This window comes from Sturnira hondurensis, unplaced genomic scaffold (assembly GCF_014824575.4).
Source record: "Sturnira hondurensis isolate 20B ecotype Veracruz unplaced genomic scaffold, ASM1482457v3 Scaffold0022017, whole genome shotgun sequence".
Classification (NCBI taxonomy): domain Eukaryota; kingdom Metazoa; phylum Chordata; class Mammalia; order Chiroptera; family Phyllostomidae; genus Sturnira; species Sturnira hondurensis.
This window is the reverse complement of record NW_028094648.1, coordinates 6241746-6263351: the sequence shown is the minus strand read 5'-3', so window position 1 is coordinate 6263351 and position 21606 is coordinate 6241746. Positions and strand designations below refer to the sequence as shown.

The following is a 21606-nucleotide window of genomic DNA, read 5'->3' as shown; positions in this document are numbered from 1 at the left end:
TGTTCGTTTCAGATAAAGAGGGGGAAAAAAACAATAGCGTACAGCCTCATTTCCACAAAACTGTCCTGTGACAGAGTTGTTGTTGAATGGCCCCACAAGCATCTCAGTATTGGACTGCACTTAGAGAAGCTCTTCAATGCCAGGCTGGGTTTCCACAGTTCTCACCCCTCGATGGGAACAAGAATACCAGTAACGTGAGGGGTTCCCACCCTCCCACTCGCCACCTGCCACCCCCTACCCCCTTGGCGTAAGTAACCCCAGCTACTACCTAGCGCATTCCCTTTCAGGCATCCTTCTAAACATTTGACACGTCTGTGCTCATTTCACCTTCATAACAACTCTCTCAGGAGAGGTACAGATGTTATACCAATTTTCATATTAAGAAATTAATGCGTTAGAGGACTTGCCAAGGGCAGGCTTTCCACGGGGCGGGTCCACGATCCAAACTGAGGCATCCTGGCAGAGTCCGGCCTCCCAGTCTCTGTGCTCTGGGCCAGCAGGACGCACCATGTCCAAGTTCCACCATCTTGTTTGCTTGAGCACGTGACAGGGCCACTCAGTCATCCCATTCTCCAGAGGAGGAAAGGAAGAAGACACATGGATACAAAGTGATTGCCAAAGCTACACACAAGACTGTTAGGAGCACAGTGTCCTTGACTTTTAAGCCAGTGTTTCCTCCTTTCCAGCCTAGTATCCTCTTCATGTAAAAAACAAAAACAAAATCAAAAACAAAACCCCCAAAACTGTTGCTTTACTTCTTTCTATGACTTGTCCTCCTGAGTCACAGGGAAGGACACAAGGCTTGGTTGGCCTGCAATACTGAGCAGAGCAAACCCCATGCCAGGCCTGGGTTCCGTCCAAAACAGCCTGCACTTGGCTCATGGAAAGCAAATACATGGGATGATTGGCATCCTCCCTGAATTGCAGGTTTTGAAATGGTTTCATCTTATCCTGAGACAGAATGATAATAAATATTATTTAATGCTCTTGAAAGAGATGCAGAAAGCAGTTGGAAAAACCAGGCAATCTGGATGATCTCCAGAAGAATATTCTGGTTTCTTTCAAAAAATTTGATGAAACAATTATATTTACCTCTCCAGTGTCAAGGTTACATTTTGGTTTTTAAACAGAGTTGTACTAAGGGCTTGGGCGGCTTTTGTGGGAGAATCTGACCCCCAGGTCTGCCTCAGTCTGAAGACATTTAGGTGTCAATTCATACTCACGATAGCCTGAGGCATTTACTGGAGTGTTTTCTCCCCCCAGGGGGGGCGAGCTTGGACATGATGAAGTCAAGGCACTGAAGTGCACAGGGAGGACTCAGTCTCTAACACTGTCTGTCATTGGGTGAAGTAGGCCGTCATCTTCACTCAAGAACAATCCTGTCATGTGAATATCCATCTGTAGTCATCAGAGTATAGGAAGCAGGAAGAAATGGTCCACTCCACATGGGTATTTAGGAGAGTTTAATAAAGGGGCCATTTACAGAGGTGGGGGCAGGGCGTAGGGAGATACACACGGGATGGTGCAGTACCCCGGGGCTAACACCAGCCTGGAGTCTTCACTCCCAGATGGGAAGAGAGAGAGACACATGACAGGACCTGTGGCTCTCTAGAGAGACACAGAAACCCACAGTGAACCCACACAGAGGGAGTTGGGTATAGATGCTCCAGCCCCACTGAACAAACCCAACCCAACCTAATCCACGGCGGCCCGTGGATACAGTCCATGGGGGCATCCTTCTTGGGCCAGTGCAGGGAGAAGGGAGATGCCCAGCTCACCATCTTACCATCTCACTAAGTTACCGAGGTGCAATAACATCAGCATGCTCTCCTGCTGTGACATGAGTAGTTTAATAAAGAAATAATGAGGAAAAAATAACCTCAGCACACATGGAATTAAGTGGCTAATTTTATGCCTATGGCAGAAATCAGAGCTGTAAATTCCTCATTGTGTTTTATGAGTCAGAACTGCATGCACCCAAATATCTCAGGAATGTGAACCTCAAAACAGGCCCTCCGATCATTGGCAGAGGGGAGCCAGTGGAGATCCACTCCTACCAGGACAATAGTCACATTAAATTAATTGTCAAAATTAAACTGAGTCTTAGGTTTGGGGAAGAAGGTCGTTGCGGTTTCCAGTTACATTGGGGTAAAATTTCTGGAGGCACCATTGTATTGAGAGGCCCACATTTGGGTGCAATAAATAAAGCGTGGTTGTTCTGTCCTGTATTGTTTTGTCTGGTTTCCTTTGGCAGATAGGCAAAAGGCTGACCAGAAGGAAGAGCAATGGGGGAAATCTGAAGCAGTGTCCTGGGGCACTTCGAGAGGTCAAGGGTGCCCACAGTCAATCTGGAGATAAAAAGATCATTGCGAACCCAGTGCCCAGTCACTTGGTTAGAGCCTCTGTTATGAAAGACAGAGGGCCATCCATGTTTGAATGAGAGCAGAACACGGTGTTGGAAGCAAAGGCTTTGAAGTCCAGAGATTTGCTGGGTCACCTTGAGCAACTTAGCCTGTAGAAGCCTCTGTTTCCTGCTCCATGAATAGGGATAGTACCTACCTCTCCTAGAGTTGTTTCATGATTGAAAAGAAATCACATATTTGAAATGCTTGAAACAGTATCTAGCATATAATTGGTGTTCAATAAACAGTATATATATATGTCTATAAACATACCTACATATATAGACACATACGCATATCTATTTACAACTAGAGCCATCTGGTCTTGAGGAATGGAATTGGTCACAATTGCTCACAGAGCCTTTGGATGTGAGAATGTAGAACATGACAAGGGGCTCTTCCTTCTTCTTTCTCTTTCTATCCACCCCTCCCCCAAAATGTATGTACATAAGCTAACTTCTTCTTTCCAACTGTACACCCAAGTTCTTCCTGACCCTGGATCCTGGCACACATATACCCATATAAGCACGTTAGAGATTTTTGCCTTGAATAACTAGTATACACTTATTAATTTCATTTTTAAAAATTTAAAATATAGGCTATCATAACAAAGTCTTAGATGCTCCAGTTCTCTTCCATCCTCTTTTCTTATCTCACAAATTGCTTTTTTTGGTAAAAGATGAAAAATTTATATGATCTGAAGAGAAACCAGAATATAAATTGCTTTGTGTGTGTGTGTGTGTGTGAAAGCAACAGTTTTCTCCCCAAAAATCTGATATGATTTGGGAGCAGAGGCCAGAAAATTTTGTTTGTTACACTTTAATTTGACCAGAATGGAATTAAAGATTTCAATTTAGTGGACATACATGTTCATTTCACTTATTACTGACTAGAGAATGCACCTTAGTCTATTCATGAATGTTGGTTTTAAAATCTTAAATATTTTTAATGTTTTTAAGGGATTTTAACATTTGCTGCCTTAGATGATTAAAGCAAATGCAAAAGGTTCAACAATTATCCTTAGAAATTTCATTTGTAGTCCCATGTCCTTGAGAGGTATTGACCCTACTAACAGCTAATAATGTGAAAGTTGACAGGCCAGTTTAACCTCCTAATTGTATTCTGTGTGTCATGCACTTGACCTTCCATAGACACCTTGATGAGTTTCTGCCATATCAATTACTCCGTGCTGTTTTGCAACGATCCTTTAGCAATCCAAACCTAGTGGAAGAGTGTGTGGATGTTTCTAGGCTCCGGGGAAGAAGCCAGTGTGGCAATGTAGAAGCAGCCAGCAGGATTTTCTGCTACTAGGCTTATCTTTTCTCCTAAAATGATGAACAAAGACCACTGGAGTGATGTTGCTAATTATTCTCTGTTGCTTCTTACAAATTTTTAACTTTGCTTTCTAAAATACCTTTGAAACCACCGGGCTTTCTTTGGAATACTCTCCTTTAATTATGAAGCATTTTGTAAATCAACACATTGATTACAGTTTTTCCCTTGGACATGTCTTCTTTGTCCTAAGTATCATTAATGAGACCTAATGTGCAAAGTTTCCAAATTTCTATTCCTAAGTATTCTTTGTTCGGTTTTGAGCTTTGTCTTCCTAATGAATTAGACAATAGTCATGGTTACTGAAAGATCTTTCTCCGTGTTCATTAGTTTTGAAGTTTAAGATTTCCCTCTTCCTCTCCTTGGTATGGGGAAGGAGGAAGTCACCTGTGTGGGTCATTTACATCTACTTGCTCTTTCATGGAACATTTTGAGCCATTTCAGAATTAGGCCTGAAGATTTCCAAGGGTTGTACCGGAAGACTGCTTCCTGCTTAGTTTGTTCTCATGCCCTGTGTGAGGGTCTTGAACAGCAAGTCCCATGTGCCAAAGCTGGATTCAAGACTCTAACATTTTTCTGCTCCCTTGTCTCCACTCATCACTTAGGTCTTTTGATTCAGCAGTTCACTCGCCATATTTTCTTTAATGGCAAAATGTGATTGGATGGGGTTAAATAATTTGGATCTCATTTCGGTTCTATTTATATGCCTCTGTATGTCTATTTGGAGACTTTGAAGAGAAGAGGTAGCTCAGAAGGTTTAAATAGTTCATTGCTTCAGGTTTACATAATTTACCTGAGTAAGTAGTAGTAAACCTGAACTTAAAACACAGCTTTTCCAACTTCAGAGTGTGTTTTTTTAACCACTGCACCACATTGCAAATCTTACAAACATAATTAAAACATTTAGTAGTTTTTTCTTTTCTTTTTTCCAAAAGTTTTATATGATTTGGGAACAGAGGTTAGAAATTTTTGTTTGTTACTCAGACTGCCTGGATTCGAAATCTGTCTCCTTCATTTACTAGTTGTGGAACGTTGGACGAGTTATTTTACCTTTCTGCACCTTGGTTTCCTCATCTGCACAATGGACATAAAAATGTCAACAACGCAAAACTCCTTAAACCGCATGAAGGATTAGATTCATGTAAAATACTAGGTCAGGCCCGACACATTTTAGGTACTCTTTCAAAACAAAATAATAAAAACAGCTCAGTAGCCTGGCTGTTGTGGCTTAGTGGACTGAAGATTGGCCACTGAACTGAAAGGTTGCCAGTTTGATTCTTGGTCAGGGCATATGCCTGGGTTGGGGGCCAGGTCACTGGTTGGGACATGTGAGAGATAACCGATAGATGTTTCTCTCACACATCGATGTTTCACTTCCTCTCTTGCTCACTCCCCTCCCCTCTCACTGAAAATGTTTTAAAAGTTTTTTTAAAAATATATTTTATCGATTATACCATTACAGTTGTTCTATTCCCCCCCTTCATTCCCCTCTACCCGCACACTCCCTCCCCCACCATTCTCCCCCCCTTAGTTTATAACCATGTGTCTCAAGTTCTTTAGATTCTATATTTCCCCCACTATTCTTGCCCTGCCCCTTATCTATTTTCTACCTACCATCTATGCTATTTTCTGTACCTTCTCCCCCCTTCTCCTCCTCCCACTCCCCTGTTGCTAACCCTCCATGTGTTCTTCATATCCATGGTTCCACTCCTGATCTAGCTGTCCTCTTAATTTGCTCTTGTTTTAGGAGTGGTTGTTAATAACTGTGTGTTTGCTGTCCTTTCACTGTACATATTTTTCATCTTCTTTTTCTTAGATAAGTCCCTTTAACATTTCATATAATAAGGGCTTGGTGATGATGAACTCCTTGAACTTGACCTTATCTGAGAAGCACTTTATCTGTCCTTCCATTCTAAATGAAAGTTTTGCTGGATAGAGCAATCTTGGCTGTAGGTCTTTGGATTTCATGACTTGGAATACTTCTTTCCAGCCCCTTCTTGCCTGTAAGGTCTCTTTTGAGAAATCCGCTGACAGTCTGATGGGTACTCCTTTGTAGGTGACTGTCCCCTTATCTCTTGCTGCTTCTAGGATTCTCTCCTTCATTTGAATCTTGGCTAATGTAATTATGATGTGCCTTGGTGTGTTCCTTCTTGGGTCCAACTTCTTTGGGGCTCTCTGAGCTTCCTGGATTTCCTGGAAGTCTATTTCCTTTGCCAGACTGGGGAAGTTCTCCTCTATTATTTGTTCAAATAAGTTTTCCACTTGTGGCTGTTTCTTTCCCCCTTCTGGTACCCCTATAATCCGAATGTTGGAATGTTTAAAGATGTCCTGGAGGTTCCTAAGCCTCTCCTCATTTTTTTGAATTCTCATTTCTTCATTCCTTTCTGGTTGGATGTTTTGTTCTTCCTTCTGGTCCATTCCATTGATTTGAGTCCCAGTTTCCTTTCCATCGCTATTGGTTTCCTGGACATCTCCCTTCATTTCAGTTACTTTAGTCTTCATATGTTCCTCTAATTTGTGACTATAATCAACCAGTTCTGTGAGCATCCTGATCACCAGTGTCTTGAATTGTGCATCTGAGAGGTTCCCTATTTCCTGGTCGCTTAGAGTTATCGGCTCTGGGGCTTTGAGTTCTTCTTGCGCCATCTTTTGGGTTGTTTGTGCCTGTTACTTAGCAGGATCAGAGCCCTAGGTGTTCACCAGAGCAGGGCAACTCAGTCGCTGGGTTGTGACGCTGTATGTGGGGGCGGGGTCAACGAGAAGCAATGGTGTCCCATCTGCCGTCTCCTGCTGCGGCCCCCACAGGTGTGGCAGCTGCCACCGTCACCAGGCCCACGCGTTTCGTCCCACTGCATGCGAGTGCGCCACCGCCGTCAGCCCTTTCCCCCTGGGGCCTGCGTGGTCCATCTCACTGTGCGCGAATGTGCGACCGCGGTCAGTCTGCCCCGCACCCTGACTGGGTCCGGGCTACTTGCGCGCCTAGGTCTGAGGATCTTTCCTGCCTGACCCTGCTCCGCTGCTGGCTCTGCCCCTCTTACCGTCCCTGTTGAAGGTTAGTGGTTGTCAGACTTCCGTATAATTCAATTTTCTGTTCTTTGGCTGTGTCTTTGTTCTCCAAACCTTTGTTGTATTAAAACTTGGTTGTGGGAGAAGGCACAGTGTTTCCACCTATGCCTCCATCTTGGTGGAAGTCCTAAAAGTTTTCTTTAAAAAACACCAGCTCAATAAATGTTAGCAAATATTGTTGTTATTGTTTTATTTGCCAAAAAAGAGAAAATAAAAGAGCTAATGAGAGTGACTGTGTATAGTCTAGGTGACTGCTGTAAAGATGCTCATTGAGCCCTTGAAAGCATGAGGTTCTCTAGTTGTATATTGTTGGTAAAAGCCTCTTTTGGGGCAAGCTTGCTTGGATATAGACTCTGGGTGTTGCATTCAACAGTAGGAGGGTAAGTCTCGCCCTTCATCCCCTGCAAAAAGGGTGTGGTTATGTGGACAAGATCAGGAGAGAGGATCAACCTGGGCTACAGTTTTGTTGTCCAATCTCAAGTAATTAATACAGCCAAAGTAATTAACATGTCCAAAGCTCAAGCTCTTATCCTTTCTAGGAGAAGAAGGTTACCACATCTATACAGAGCAAGATTAGGAAACAGAAATAAACTTAAAAGTAAAAAGGACAATAATAGCTTTATAACACCAAATACACTCTCCATTAGGTAGCAGGAAATAGATAGGGCCAATCCAGTTAGGTGCTAGGGAATAATGAAACAGGTATCTAGCAATCAGCAGCATGCTTAGTACAAAGTTGTGCTTGACCTCATCCAATGGGATGAGCAAAACAAAGTCCTGCCTTAAAGGGGATGTGAATAATAGGTACCAACAAAATAATTGTTAACTAATTTCCAGGAGTACACTGATCTCTCAATTTTCATATTGTTGGCTAACTTCTTTAGATTTAATTTTCCCTCTGTGTTTTAGAGTTTTGATTTGTAAGTGCATCTTGAATACGTGAGTTTTGTTTCTCTCTGTGATATTAACCCCCTGCCTCTGTAAGTCTACAGATGTTCCAATTAGACACTTGGGTTCATAATCCAGAACTGTCTTCCATCGGGAGTTCAGGGGCCCTGTCCTGTGGTGAGGATGAAGACAGTGTCTATCCAGTTACCCACTGTACTGGGCAGCCATAGGCATCTGGGTCTGCTCTTTACCCCTTCCCTAGGTGTGGAGACATATCTCTATTTTTCAGGTGGGGAGAGCCAATCCTCTGCTTTGTGCTTCTGAGTCACGTAGAAGTTTACCTTGTTTTGGAATGAGTATTGTGTCTGTTTTCCTTTCTCTTTTAAATCTTTGTGTAGCATTTATTTGGAGTAGATCAGTCCCTAAAAGCATGAATTTACAATGCTCTGGGGCACAGAAGACATGTTTCATGTACCCATTGTGTAAGTTCAAAGGAAGCAGAACAGGTGATCAGCAGCAGGGTTCGGGGTTGGCAAGTAGGAGTCCTGATTCCGTCTTAAGCGGTTGATACCATAATCATATCAAGTGTGTGAGGATCATAACTCAGCCTCTAACATTTTTCTTGCTTGCAACACTTAGAATCTGGACCATGATGGAGAAGTCCTATGGTGGGTAGGCCAAGTGTTCCATTTAAAACTTAATCACAAGATGTTTCTACTTTAGAATTAGTGGTTTCTGCCAGCAGATGTCTGAGCCACTGGCCCAGCTTCATAACGCTCTTTTATTATATCGGTCCCTCATTTGCTGTATGCAGAATATGGTATGAGGATTTCATTTCCCTCTCCTCAGCCTTCAGTTACACAGACTGTTTCTGATGACTCCAAAGCCACACCACTCAGGCTTTCCCTCTCCCTCTAGTCTTACATCTTTGTCAAATTTCATTGCCTAGATATTAGAGCCCTTGTACATTGGTGTGGGAGGGAGGGGGAGTAGGGAGTGTTTATGTTTATATTTTTCTTGAATTTTATGGACTTCATTACCCAAAGCTGTGTGAAATTGAGAGAAACACAGTTGGCCTAAACCCCAGAACCATCTGTTCGACCTGCTCAAGATATTGGTGGTTGACTGTTTACTAAACAGACTACCCTGAGTGGCAGCCCAAAGGCGGAGGCTGGGGCTTCTGTTAATCATTAGGCATTTAACAAACAGTTGGGGCCCTTGCTAGTGTTGCTATCATGGCTTTCAGAAGCAACGTTCTGTACCCTGCTGTCAGCCACATAACCAGAGACGGACTAGTGGCCTGTCTGCTGAGAGGATTTCCAGCAGGTTGGGGTTGCACGCCCAGGCAGTGGTGGTCGACTCATTCTGCAGGAGATGTGACACGTGTGCTTTTGTTGTTGACTTATCTTGGTGAACACACCTAACGTGTTGTCTAAAGTTGGCTGAGAAGCTGGGCTCTAGGGTGGAGTAAAGGTTTAGATTTTGTTGACAATTTAATACTTGGAGAGATACGTGCTTTGGCGAGGACTCTCCCTTGAGCCTTCTGCCCTTTCACTAATCCTTTGCATAAACATTGCCTTGAAAACTGTTTATGAAGTATCTGCAAAGGCATGTGAAACTGTTGGTAAGCAGTCCTTGTAAAATAACATCTATTCACGGTCAGAATTCCTAAGCATTTTTTAAATATTTACTGCCTGGTGCAAATCTTTGTGAAGCTGCGAACACAGGTTGAACCCCTCTGCCTGACTCTCATGGCAGATTAGAGTCCATGACAGAAATGGCAATTTAGCCTTGGGAATGGATATGACAAACTCTGGAAGATTTTGTAGTCTAATAATTAGCCATCTCCACTAGTTGATATTATTATACCAAGAAAATCACCATGAAGTTGTAGACAGTTGGGCAGAGGAAAGGAAAGCCCATATTTTTAGTTGAAGAGGGAAAAGCAAAACATAGACAGAGAGTAGGCTGACAGCTTAGGAGGCTGGGGTTGGGGGGGTGGAAGGATCAGGTGAAAAATAGAAATGACTCATGGACACAGACAATAAATAGTGTGGTGATTGCTGGGAAGGGGAAAAGGGATGGAGGTAGAAGAGGGTAGAAGAGGGATAAATAGTAATGGAAAAATACTATAAAAATATTGCAAAAATAATAAAGATTTAAACACACACACGCACACACAAAACAAAGAAAAATACGGAGGCAAGTGTACCTGAGATCTAGTGTTGTAGTGAAGCTGGCTAAGAGCAGTTTTTGTGTGTCTCTTCCCAGCTCTGCTTTCCAGGAGATCAGGGTAGTAACTTCAGATCAGCTGTGGTCAGATATTGACACCACTGAAGTCATCAAACGCTACCAGTCAGGGCTTTCCTCACCTAGAGAGCCCAGTTAAATGTTTATCAGTGCATCACTTGATGTGGAAGACTAGTTCTTAATTTCATTTCAGAAATGAAGACACATTCACAGAAAAGTAATAAGAGGCCCTGGCTGGTGTGGCTCAGTGGATTGAGTGCCAGCCTGAGAACCAAAAGGTCACGGGTTCGATTTTTGGTCAGGGTTGCAGACAAGGTCCCCAGTGCAGGGTGCCTGAGAGGCAACCACACATTATGTTTCTCTCCCTCTCTTTCTCCCTCCCTTCTCCTGACCCTAAAAATAAATAAATAAAATATATATTTTTTAAAAGTAATAAGAGTTTGACCAAATGACATGCCTGAGTCAAGAATAGCCTTTAAACTGAACTGAGTTCTTTTCTCTGGGTAAAATAATAAATATGTTATATGTGAAGTACAGCCATTTTAGAGATCTTGGGGGCCAGGGGAAATTATTCGATATTAGCAATTTCCAGATCTTGACTATTATATTTTGCTTGGTTTCACTGGTTTGGTTCATTTTTTTCACTTATTTATTCATTTTATAATATTTATTGAGTGCCTCTTATATGCTGTGCTAACTTTTGGATGAACAAAAGCAGACATGGTTGTTGTCTTCATGACACTTACAGACTAGTAGAAAAGACAGATGTTAATCATGTAGCCATTAATAAGTATGTAATTATAAACATTAGTAGATTTTATAACAGAAACCTATAGAATGCTAGAAAGTGTGGATAGAGCTGATAACTGAAGGACTGGTAGCAGTTTAACCTGGTGAATGGAAGCTAGTGATAGCGGAGGTTTAAGCAGAGAGAACAAGTGTGTGAGATAGCCTTGTGTAGGATTCTACCTGTGTACTTTTAAGAAAATTAAAGATGAACTGAATGGCTAGAGAGTAGGGGATAGGGGTAGTGGTGTGTGATAAGGTCTGCTAATAAACTTATATGAACTTAAGAAGAATAGAAAACTATTAGGTCAGAATTGCTTCTATTTAAAACAATTTTACTTTGGCTACAATATGGAGAACTAATTGGAAAGGGAAGGGAGACTGTGAGGACACAAGTTGGAGGTTATTATTTCTTACTTTAGGTGAGAGATAGTGGAATCCTGTGTAAAGCTAGCTGCAGAAGTGATGAGAATAGCAGCCGTATTTAACAAATGTTTAGGGGTCTTGGCAAAGATGACCCGAACATTTTTGGCTTTGAAAACTGGATTAATCATTGTTCCACTTGCTAAGATGAGACCAGAACTGGGACAGAGCCATGCATTCGGATTTGGATATATAAAGTTAACCTTTTCAATATTTGTGATGGAGGTATCTAGTAGATTCTTTGGACATACAGATTTGGAGAAGCACGGAGAGGTCTAGTCTGGATCGCTACCTGCTTCTAGATAGCGATTAGTAATTGTGGCTGCTTCTAATAATTGCAGCCATAGTCACAACAGGGTCCTTCAAGAACAGAATATAGAGTGGGAAGAGGAGAGGGGCCCAAGAGGCACCTTTAGGCATTCAAATATTTAGTGACTCATTAAAGGAAAGGGTCTTGTCAAGGAAATCCTTGACCCCAGGATTTTTGGCTTTAGAGATCAGATTGATAATTATTCGTGATTTAGATCTGCAATGCTAAGCAGTACAGTAGAAAAGCTCAGAAAGGCATAGTACTATATTAAAAGAGAAGACCAAATCTACATGGGTAATTTACAAACTCTTTCCATTTAGGAAGAATCTACTGATTCTTTATTTTACGCAAATCAGTTTAAACTCGAGAGGCAAAAATATGAATGCAAATGAATCATACTTTTACCTTAGCCATCTTTTTTGCTATAATTTATTTTTGCTAGGATTTTATTTTTGCTATAAATTCTATCTTTTTATACTTATTATCTTTTATTTGAAACATTAGTCTGACAATGATGTTTTTTCTATTTGTATTTTCTACCCTAACCAGTAGATGCCTCCAACTTCTAGATTAAGCCACATTCAAGAAACCATGTACCAAAGGCTTTTTTTCAATTGTGATTCTTAATTTAGGTAGCTGTAGAAGGCTATTGACATATTATTTCCAACCAGTTTTTTAAATGAAATGCTTCAACTAAATTTACATAACTTTTCCAAGTTGTTTTTTAGAAAATGCCTAACTCAGGCCATTCAGTGACTAGTTAATTTCCTGAGTTCATCTTATCCTTTCAATAGCAGCCCAGTGTCATTCTCTGAAAATGGGAAATCAGCAAGCAGAACTACTTGATGGGGATGTCTCTGAAGTAGGAAGTCAGTGAGGACAGATATGACCTAGAAATGACCAGTTTTGGACAGAATTTCAGATAAGGATAAATGTGATTGTCATGTTCTGTTAGATCTGAAATTTTACTAAGTCTTCCCTTCTGATACTACTATTTTTCCGAGCTGGAATTCAAACGTTAGAATAACTGTTCTGGGTTAGACAATATTGGACAGGGGTCTTGGACTTTGCAGCAGTCATACAAAATGAGGAGATTTGCTCTTCAGTCTCTTCACCAGAGCTCTCCAGTCAGTGGCACTGGAGATGATAGGTGGCTCTTTCATGGTCTATTATGCTTCTGCTCCCACAAGTCAAGTCGTATGTTTATTAAGAGTCCATTGTCTCTGTACTTAACATTACCATTATGGAATTAATGTATATTTAAACATTACACAGTGTGATGTCATATCAGACACAAAAGAATACTTCTGTGAAACTAGCTTGAATGCTTTGGGAAGATTCACTAAAATGGCTTGCTTCCAAATGCTGTTGGATTAGGTGTGAATGAGGCAACTATAAAGATTAGGTGGGATGATATTACAAAAGCATACTTTCTGTTTAAGGTTGCTTTATAAGTGTTTTTAAGTTCTTGCTTCACTTAAAAAAATTAAAACTGGAAATAGTGTACAATGCAATATGGATTTATTTATACAAGAAATTCAGCATGGAATGTTAATCCTAAGTCCATACTTCAAGAAAAGGTCTGGGGCTAAAATGAAAAGGTTGGTGCCAACACACCCATTTGTAGGTTTTAAATGCAAATAAAATGTTTGAGGCACATAAAGATAATTTTCTACCATTCTTCACTTTCACCAATTCTTTTGATGAACTGATTACCATAGGGTAAGAGGACTTCCACTTTTCTTATGTTTTTCTCAAAGCACCCTCTGCTATTTCCTCTGTCTAACATACCTTCCCTCACTCCCTCCATATACTTGCTTCTCCATAGTTTTCTCTGTCTGTATGTGTTACTTAACTCTTATGCCTCCTTTATGTCCTAAGACAGCAGCTCAAATGCTAACTCCTCTTAGGAGTCTTTTCTGTATTTATTCCTTTGTTTAAATTTTTATCTCATTTTAAGCTATAAGCACTGCTGTTTGTTTGAATTGTTCACGAAGATCCATTCCATCCAAAAGGAAGATGTGGTGTTTCTAACAGACTAAAGCACACTGGCATGACCTACCCAACGTCTTCCACTAGGGTCTGAGGAAAATCTAAATGGAATAAAATCACAAACTGGGTGATTTTATTCTTTGGGCCGCAAGAGATTTTCAAAATCGCTTTGATTTTTGAAACCCAGCAATTTTTCTTGTTTAGATTATAGTCTGTATGGTGTGCCACTTCTACACTGAGTACTTGAAGCACAATTTGTATTGTATTCTAATAACTTATTTAACACACTGCATTATCTGTGGGTCCCTGTAGGGTCGGTCTCCATTGATTGCCCCTTTCTCCAGAGCATGGGTTACATTTCCCTACTCTTTGTATGTTAAGTAATTTTATTGGATCATGTCCTGGACATTGTGGAATGTTATGTTGTGGTGACTCTGGATTATGTTATATTTCTCTAAAGAGTGTTTATTTGTTTTAGCAGTTTATTTACTTAGCTGGATTCAAAATACGCACTCTGTCTTTTGGGCAGCAACTTGGAATCTCGTTTTGGTTTATTCATCCTCAGCTGGCCTGCCTGCAATCTACCGACATATGTAGTGTTCTAGGGGCAGGTTTTGTGCATGGAATTCCTTCTCTCTCTGATTCTTTCCTTTTATGATCTCCCTCTTATTTAGCAGTTAATTTTTATAGGATTTTAGCTACTCCACCCTTCCCGGCACCCCAAATCCAAAAGCTATAAAAATAGGAAACCTACCCAGTATTGTTACTTTCTTTTCATTGCCATTTTTTTCCAGAATGTTTGTGCTCCTGTTCACTCTCTATTTACTTTAAGTAGTAGTTGGCTTTTTTCGGGGGGGGGGGGTTATACAGAGTTTACAATTTTCTGTGAGATATTTGGTCTGCTAGGAGCTTACGCATCCCACCAGAAGCAGAAGCACCTCAATGTCTTTGAACTTCTGCATCTGAGTGTGTCTGACACGTTGTGTAGGCCCTCAGAAACATTTTGTGTTTGACAGAATCAAACGGAAGGGCATGGCTAAAAGAACAAATATATTAAAGGGAAGGAAAGAGGAAAGTTTGTTCTCATTAGTTCATATTAATTAAACAAATAATTAGATTTTAGAAAGCACACAGATTTTAATGAAGGGGGCGGGCAGTAAGATCCTATGATGACCAGAGTTAGCCTGAGGCAGGAAGCCACTAAGTCAGGCACCCATGGGGTCAAGAAGCATCTGGGAATTTTAACCTGTCCAACTCTGGACTCAATTTCACCAACAAAGGGAGTTTCCCTAGAACTTGACATTATTGAGCTTCAGAGTAAATATCTGCCTCATAAGAAATCCCCTTTGAAAAATCTGTGAAAGTTAGTTTAGAGAATAACAGTCCCATTTGGATAAAAGATGATAAACAGAGCAGCACAATAAATAGCAATTACCCACCAGGGAGGTGTCTTCAGGGGTGTGAAGGGCTAGTGCTGGGCACTTTCTCATTTTCTGTGGTTACTAATGACCTGGCAGTGCTATGAACAGCCTGCTAATGAAGTGGCAGCCAGGCCTGCTGTGGAAGCCACTGCTGGTAGAAAGAGGAGAATACAAACCAGCCTAATACAATGAGGTTAGGACACCAGGCAGAAGAACCAAAGGAATGAGATCCCTCAGGAGAGGAATATTGTAACTGTCAAGAGAAGAATAATCATAAATGTAGCTTTCTGCTGTCAGGAAGTAGAGAAAACATGAAAAGAAACAAATGCCTGGAAAGAATCTGAAAATAGAAGGCTAAATGAAAGAAGGCATTAAGCTGGTGGCTGGTATAGGAAGATATCCCGTAACGATGGCTCCCCATCTCTTCTGAGTCTGTGGGCTACGAATGTCATCAAGGACCAGGGTATCCGCAAGACAGACAGACAGACCCCAGGAATAAGGAAAGGTTCTGCTCCCTGTTATGCTTCATGGTTCCTACTACTCTTTGGTGCTGGTGGTTTCCGAATTTGAGATGGACCCAGGCCTAGTTTGGTGCAGTGTCTTTACAGTTTTGGTCCGCAGAAGGGATGTCACAGGCAGCTGGACATGTGTCTCAAATGCAGGACCTTAGGATCCCTGACTGTGCCGTGGGAAGAATTACTTGTTACCTGTAGTCATTTATGGGTGGGATTCACTTCATAGCTCTTAGGACCATGGAGATGACTTGTTTCATTTACTGTCTTCTGAGTCCCAGCACCATCCCCCTTCCTCATCTACCCTCAGGTCTGTAATCAAGAGTTACCTTCTCAGGGATCCTGCGCGGGCCACCCTGTGGAAAACTCCACACTCTCCACCCATCCAACACACCACAGTCCCTTCCAGGCTCTGCTTTCTCCCTGAGCACTTATTATCACTAATACACACCACATGTTCTATCTCTTTCATCGTGTTGTCTGTCCCTGTAGAATATAGGTTGTATAAGGGAAGGCATTTTTTGTCTGCTGTGTTAACTGCTATATCCCCAGAAATGATAATAACAATATTAATATTTATCGAGCATTTGCTATGTTCTAAATATTGTGCATGGATTATGTCCTTTAAAATCCCTAACAGCCACATGAAGTAGCTATTGTGAGTAAGCCCATTTTGCACATGAGAAAACTGAGCTTAGAGAAGACAAGTTACCTGCCCCGATTAATAAGTGACAGTTGAGACAAGAAGCCAGTGCCATGGGGGCAGGTGTCTGGGGCCCCAGGCCTGGGGGAGGTGGGTGTCTGGCATCCCCCTGTGTACTTCCACAGGCAGCTGCTCTCTTCCTGTGACTCAGCCGTACTCACAGAGGAATCAGATGAGGCTGCAAGTAAACTCAGTGGGCAGAGTGCTGGGCAGAAAACAGCACGCAGGGCCTGTGATGCTTCTGACCTGCCATTTAGGCTGGCTTTTCACCTGGCCACGTGACAGCACAGACCTTTCCACAAGAAGGCAGGAGGCAGCTGTCCTCCACTCGGAATTCGTGCAGGAGGCTCCTTTGGCCTTACTCTGTCACTATGTCAGAGGACCTGCCTCCTGACCTACAAGGCTTTGCAAATGCTCCCGGAACTGAGTGGGAAGGTGCCAGGCTCTCACTGCTCTCTTCTCACCCCGATTCAGGGATTGACTCCCCAGCCCCACCCCACCCACCAGAGTAGAGTGTGCGTCACACTGATGGCAAGGCCCAGCCAAAGAGTGAAGGGGAGCAGGCAGCTGCTTTCTCACAGGTCCCCCAATATGCACCCCTTGCTCATACTTTCTACTTTCTCAACAGTCATTCCAAGGGGCTTCCCATGTTTTCCTTGGATTCTTAGATCCAGGTACCCTATGTGGATCCTCATGAAGTCAGATTGAGAGCAAGGGAGAAACCGTGTTTATTGAGCACTTACTAGACACATCATTTAGTGAATAAGTAACCCCGTTACATTGATGGACTGACATTCAGGCGAATTTGCCTGAATAGTAAAGGTACTGAGAACACACGTCTAGTTTTAAAGTTTTATCCACTTGCCACTCACTTAGGTTGCATCCATCCTCTGAAAAGGGTGTCCTATAGTGTCCCTAAAGGCAGAGGACCATAGTCCTGCTCACTCATTCCTCAGAAGCAAATATTGTGCTTGGGATACAGCAGTGAACACAGCAGACAAAAATGCCTGTCTTCATGCAGCATATATTCTACAGAGAGGGACACACAATGAACGAGATAAAATACATCGAGTCTGGATAAGTGTTTGCAGCCTGGGGGGTGTGTAGAGTACAGTCAGTGAAGGGAGTGTTGCCTGGTGGCGATGTGGCCTTTTCCACAGGGTGGCCAGTGCAGGCCTCCTGAGGAGGCGGCTTTTAATTAAAGACCTGAAGGAGATGAGGAAGGATAATGGTGCTGGCAGTCCGAAGAAGTGGGTTAAGGACAAGTCACTGCTGTTTTGTGTGTTGTTGTGTGTCTTCTGTAAAATGAGCCTGAAGGAGATAATTCATTTCTTCAATAGTTCCTTCTGCAGATGTTTATCTCTGAACTACTATGAGTCAGGACCAGCTCTAAACATAGGTGTTTCAAAAGTAAACATGACAAGTGAGGCTCTTGTCCTGGTGGGCTCACAGTAGTGTGAGGAAGACAGGCAATAAATAAATGAGTAAATGAAGTAATCTTTGATGGACATAAGAACTCTAGAGTGAATTAAATATGTAAAATACCTATGCATAAATGAATAAATGAGGTAATCTTTGATGGACATAAGAACTCTAGAGTGAATTAAATATGTAAAATACTTATGCGTGGACAGTAATTCTTTGAGTAGAATAGTCAGAGATTGTAACGTTCTGTATTTCCTATCCTACTACACACCTGGCTGTGCCATCTCGTGCAGGCAGGTTCTGTCCTGTCAGACCATGTCGTCCCCACAGCAGGAGAAAACACTCACCAGGTAACAAGCCCCAACCATCCCACTCAGGAGAAGAGACCCAGTCTTGGGGCTTCTTTCCAGAGGCATTGTGATTGCAGGTGAGAACTGGTGGACTCGGCCAACGGACAGTCGGCAGGTGCACGGTGTATTTTGGAACTCTTGAAAACATTCTCCTCCCAGAAAAGCGAGCTGCAGCTTGCAGAAAACAGTAGGCTTACACTTTCCACCTCTTCTATCTTTGCAAACAAGTTATTAGCAGTTTTACATTTTCCCTTGGGGGAATCGGTGTTCACCTTGGCACCTTTCTGGCATCATGCCACCTTCCCCTGCTCACAGTGCCTTAGCTACAGGAGAAGGAAAGGAAGGAAAGAGAAGAAAAGGGAGGGAGTAGGAAGAGAGGGAAGGGAGGAAGGAGGGAAGGAAGGAGAGAAGGAAAAGCATTAAAATGCAACCTCAAAGTCTTGCTACAAAACAGACTGAAACTCGCCTTAATGACCACCATTGATGAATGAGTTCTTGGGGAACAAATGTCCCCAAAGGCTTCCGATACATTTTCTGGAACTTTTGCTTCTTGTAATGATTCAGGGGAAAAAGTGCTTGTCAGGGAAACAGCCTAAACTTTCTCCGCCATAGTACTCTGCACATTTCTTCATTTTCTCCAGGGCTAACGGACGTGGACTTTCAAGGCATTGAAAGCCTTCCGGGTCAGAGGTGGAGAAACTATTTCTTAGCCTAGAAAACAATGGCAGGTCACACAGATTGTGTGTCACTCTCAACACCCTGCCCCCTCATTCTTATTTGGATATCAAATTTCTTAATATTAGCGGCAGCGATCACGTTAGTTGAGGCACAGATCAGTGCCTCACAAGCATCACCCCTTTTAATGTGAGTGATCTCAGGTCTTGCTGGGATGCACGGTTCTACCCTGTCTTTGACTGGGTAGGTCGGTTTGCCTAATTCTGGAATTCAGTATCAGGAAGACTGCACATGTGAGCCACATTCTCCAATATCAGCTTTTTCAGTAAATACAGGTGATATTTTGGTGTTCAGGCTNCGGCAGCGATCACATTAGTTGAGGCACAGATCAGTGCCTCACAAGCATCACCCCTTTTAATGTGAGTGATCTCAGGTCTTGCTGGGATGCACGGTTCTACCCTGTCTTTGACTGGGTAGGTCGGTTTGCCTAATTCTGGAATTCAGTATCAGGAAGACTGCACATGTGAGCCACATTCTCCAATATCAGCTTTTTCAGTAAATAAAGGTGATGTTTTGGTGTTCGGGCTGCCTCACTCTTCTGTCTTACACTACCTTGGTCAGGGAAGAGAGTGACCGTTGTTGGGCTCTCCAGACCCCAGAGGGGCTTGTTTTGTACAGCTGCTCTCTGTGCCCCACAGAGAGTCCTGTGGGTTTGCTGCATCCTCTTCTCTATCACAGAAGACACTGCCAGGGCTGCTCAACCCTTGGCCTGTGGGCTGCATGTGGCCCAGGATGGCTGTGAATGCGGCCCAACATAAAATCATAAATTTATTTACGACATAATGAGATTTTTTGTTTGTGTATTTAATGTGTGGCCCAAGACAACTCTTTGTTTCCAGTGTGGCCCAGAGACACCAAAAGGTTGGACTCCCCTGCTATACTTTTATGCTTCCCTGAGAATAGACACTGGGCAGGCAGTGGCCTCCCTTATAAAATGGGAAATGAGACACACCAACAGAGCTCACCACGAGATAAAAGGTGAAACCCTGTAGGAAAAGCAGGGCTCAGAACACACCAAGTCTGTAGTTCTGTTAGACAGAAAATGGGCCCCGGAGCCCACCACCCCTGCTACAGTGCACTGGATTGGGGGTGCCTGGCCCCAGGAGTAGTCAGTCCATAGCCCCATGTGAGGCCTGGCACAAAGACTATGCACCAGGGGCAAATGTCAGTATTAAAGATACCGGTACCTGGCACCTACTGCATATTCAATAACTCATATTAATTAGTAGCATTCTTCTTTCTTACCTACAAATAACTCTATGCTTTTTTCATAAGTGGGGAGTGCCATGTGTAATACTCCTGTTTCCTCTCTCTGCCTTACTCACTTACTCAGTTCATATTTGTTGAACCCCTTATATGCACCAGGTAGTTTTCCTAAGCACTGGGAGAGTGCAGCAGTGAATAAACAGCACAGATTCCCACCCGCAAAAAGCCTATAATCAAATGGAGACCATAGTTCTTGAATGCTCTGCACTTGTTCAGTATTTTGAGAAACTTCTACTGTCCTTCTTCCATATCTGGGCCTGGACACTGTCCCCTGGTCACAACTTCACAGCCACCAGGGCTACATTAGGCTCAGGAAATGAGAAATGGCTTTACCTGATTAGCCAGCGTGGAGGGGGATGCTGGGGCTCGGGCCCAGGGCTCCTTCTCTTCTGCGGGCACACACGTGCTTCTGCGTCCTTCCACGCTCTCAGGTTTAGGGGCTGCGTCTGTGGTCACCCAGGCCTGCCAATGACTGAGGGTCTGGTTTGTCTGATTCTGGAGTCCAGTCTCAAAACCCCCAACTACTTTCATAAATAAGCCATGCTCTTCAATACCAGTTTCATCTGGAAACAAAAAAAATAGGGTGATTTAGTTTCCCAGCTGCTTTATTCTTTTGTCTGATTTCTCATCTGGCCCAGAACTTGATCCTGGAGGAGGAGTGCTGTTTACAGGGCTGTCTCAAATGGCAGATGAAGCTTACTCTGCACAGCTACATTCTGTACACAGAGCAGACAATATTTAATATGGGGCTAATATGTAACTTCATATCCAGCAGCCGTCAGGGATTGACTAATGTTCGTTATAAAACAAAAGGCAAGAAAATCTTTCTCCCCTAGAGGAGCACACTAAGTGATTTAATTTACGGAGCCAAAGGCGTAAAAGAGTCAGGAAATCAAAGATATGCTTAACAACTTGAGTGGGTGTTTTCTGTTGCCTATTTACGGTGAACGATGAACATTACTCAACAGTTAATGGCGGGCATTAAATTGTAATTATGTGTTAATTATAATGTCCATGTATAAGTGCATATTTATTTTGTACGTGTACACAGAGCTTACATTCATTCTTAGTTTGTTTTATAATACCCAAGGAGTCATGGCTTAGCTCAAGAGGGCGTGGCTGGTGTTTGAATTTCTGTAATTCAATTAATGTCAATTCACTTCAGTTTTAAGCGGACAAGACAGTCTACCTGGCACACTGGTGGTGGGACGGTGGGGTGGACTAGAAAAATGGAGATGGTGTATAAAACCAAAGGGAAATATTTTCTCAGTTTCACAGTTGGAAGGTTTGACTCCTTGATCTGACCATCAAGATCTCTTCCATACATATGTCTCCAACTTCCTAAGCTTCACAGCGTGTCTGTGGTCACACCATGCAAGATAAGTTTGTCTTACAAACCAACTGCTTTCATCCAACATAGGACTGATTGTACTTCATAGGTAGAAACACTGAACAGCTACCCTTATCATTTTTAAGCCCTTTACAGTCATGGAAATAACTTTGTGTTACCCAACAAGTTTTTAAAAACACTGGCTTAAGATCATAAGAACACTCCTCTATTTCATTCAAAGAATTGCATGCAGTCACGTTGGTTATAATGGGACTTACATTTGCCACACTTCGGCTGCTGTCCCACAAGCCTTCCCTTGCCCTCCCCGCACGTCCTCCTTCCATGCCCTTCTCAGTCTCACCTTTCCCCTCAGCCCTCCTTTGGCACAGCTTCTTCCACCTGAGGGTCCGGTCGG

General features: G+C 42.6%; 1 long non-coding RNA gene across 1 annotated transcript; it reads right to left on the bottom strand.

Moving 5' to 3' along the window:
* Positions 1 to 440: 440 nt before the first annotated feature.
* Positions 441 to 20572, bottom strand: LOC118978623 (uncharacterized). The gene is made up of 3 exons (XR_005064757.1): positions 20195 to 20572; positions 17858 to 18183; positions 441 to 570 (listed from the first exon to the last, which is right to left on the bottom strand). It is a non-coding gene; the product is annotated as an uncharacterized LOC118978623 (long non-coding RNA).
* Positions 20573 to 21606: the final 1034 nt, after the last annotated feature.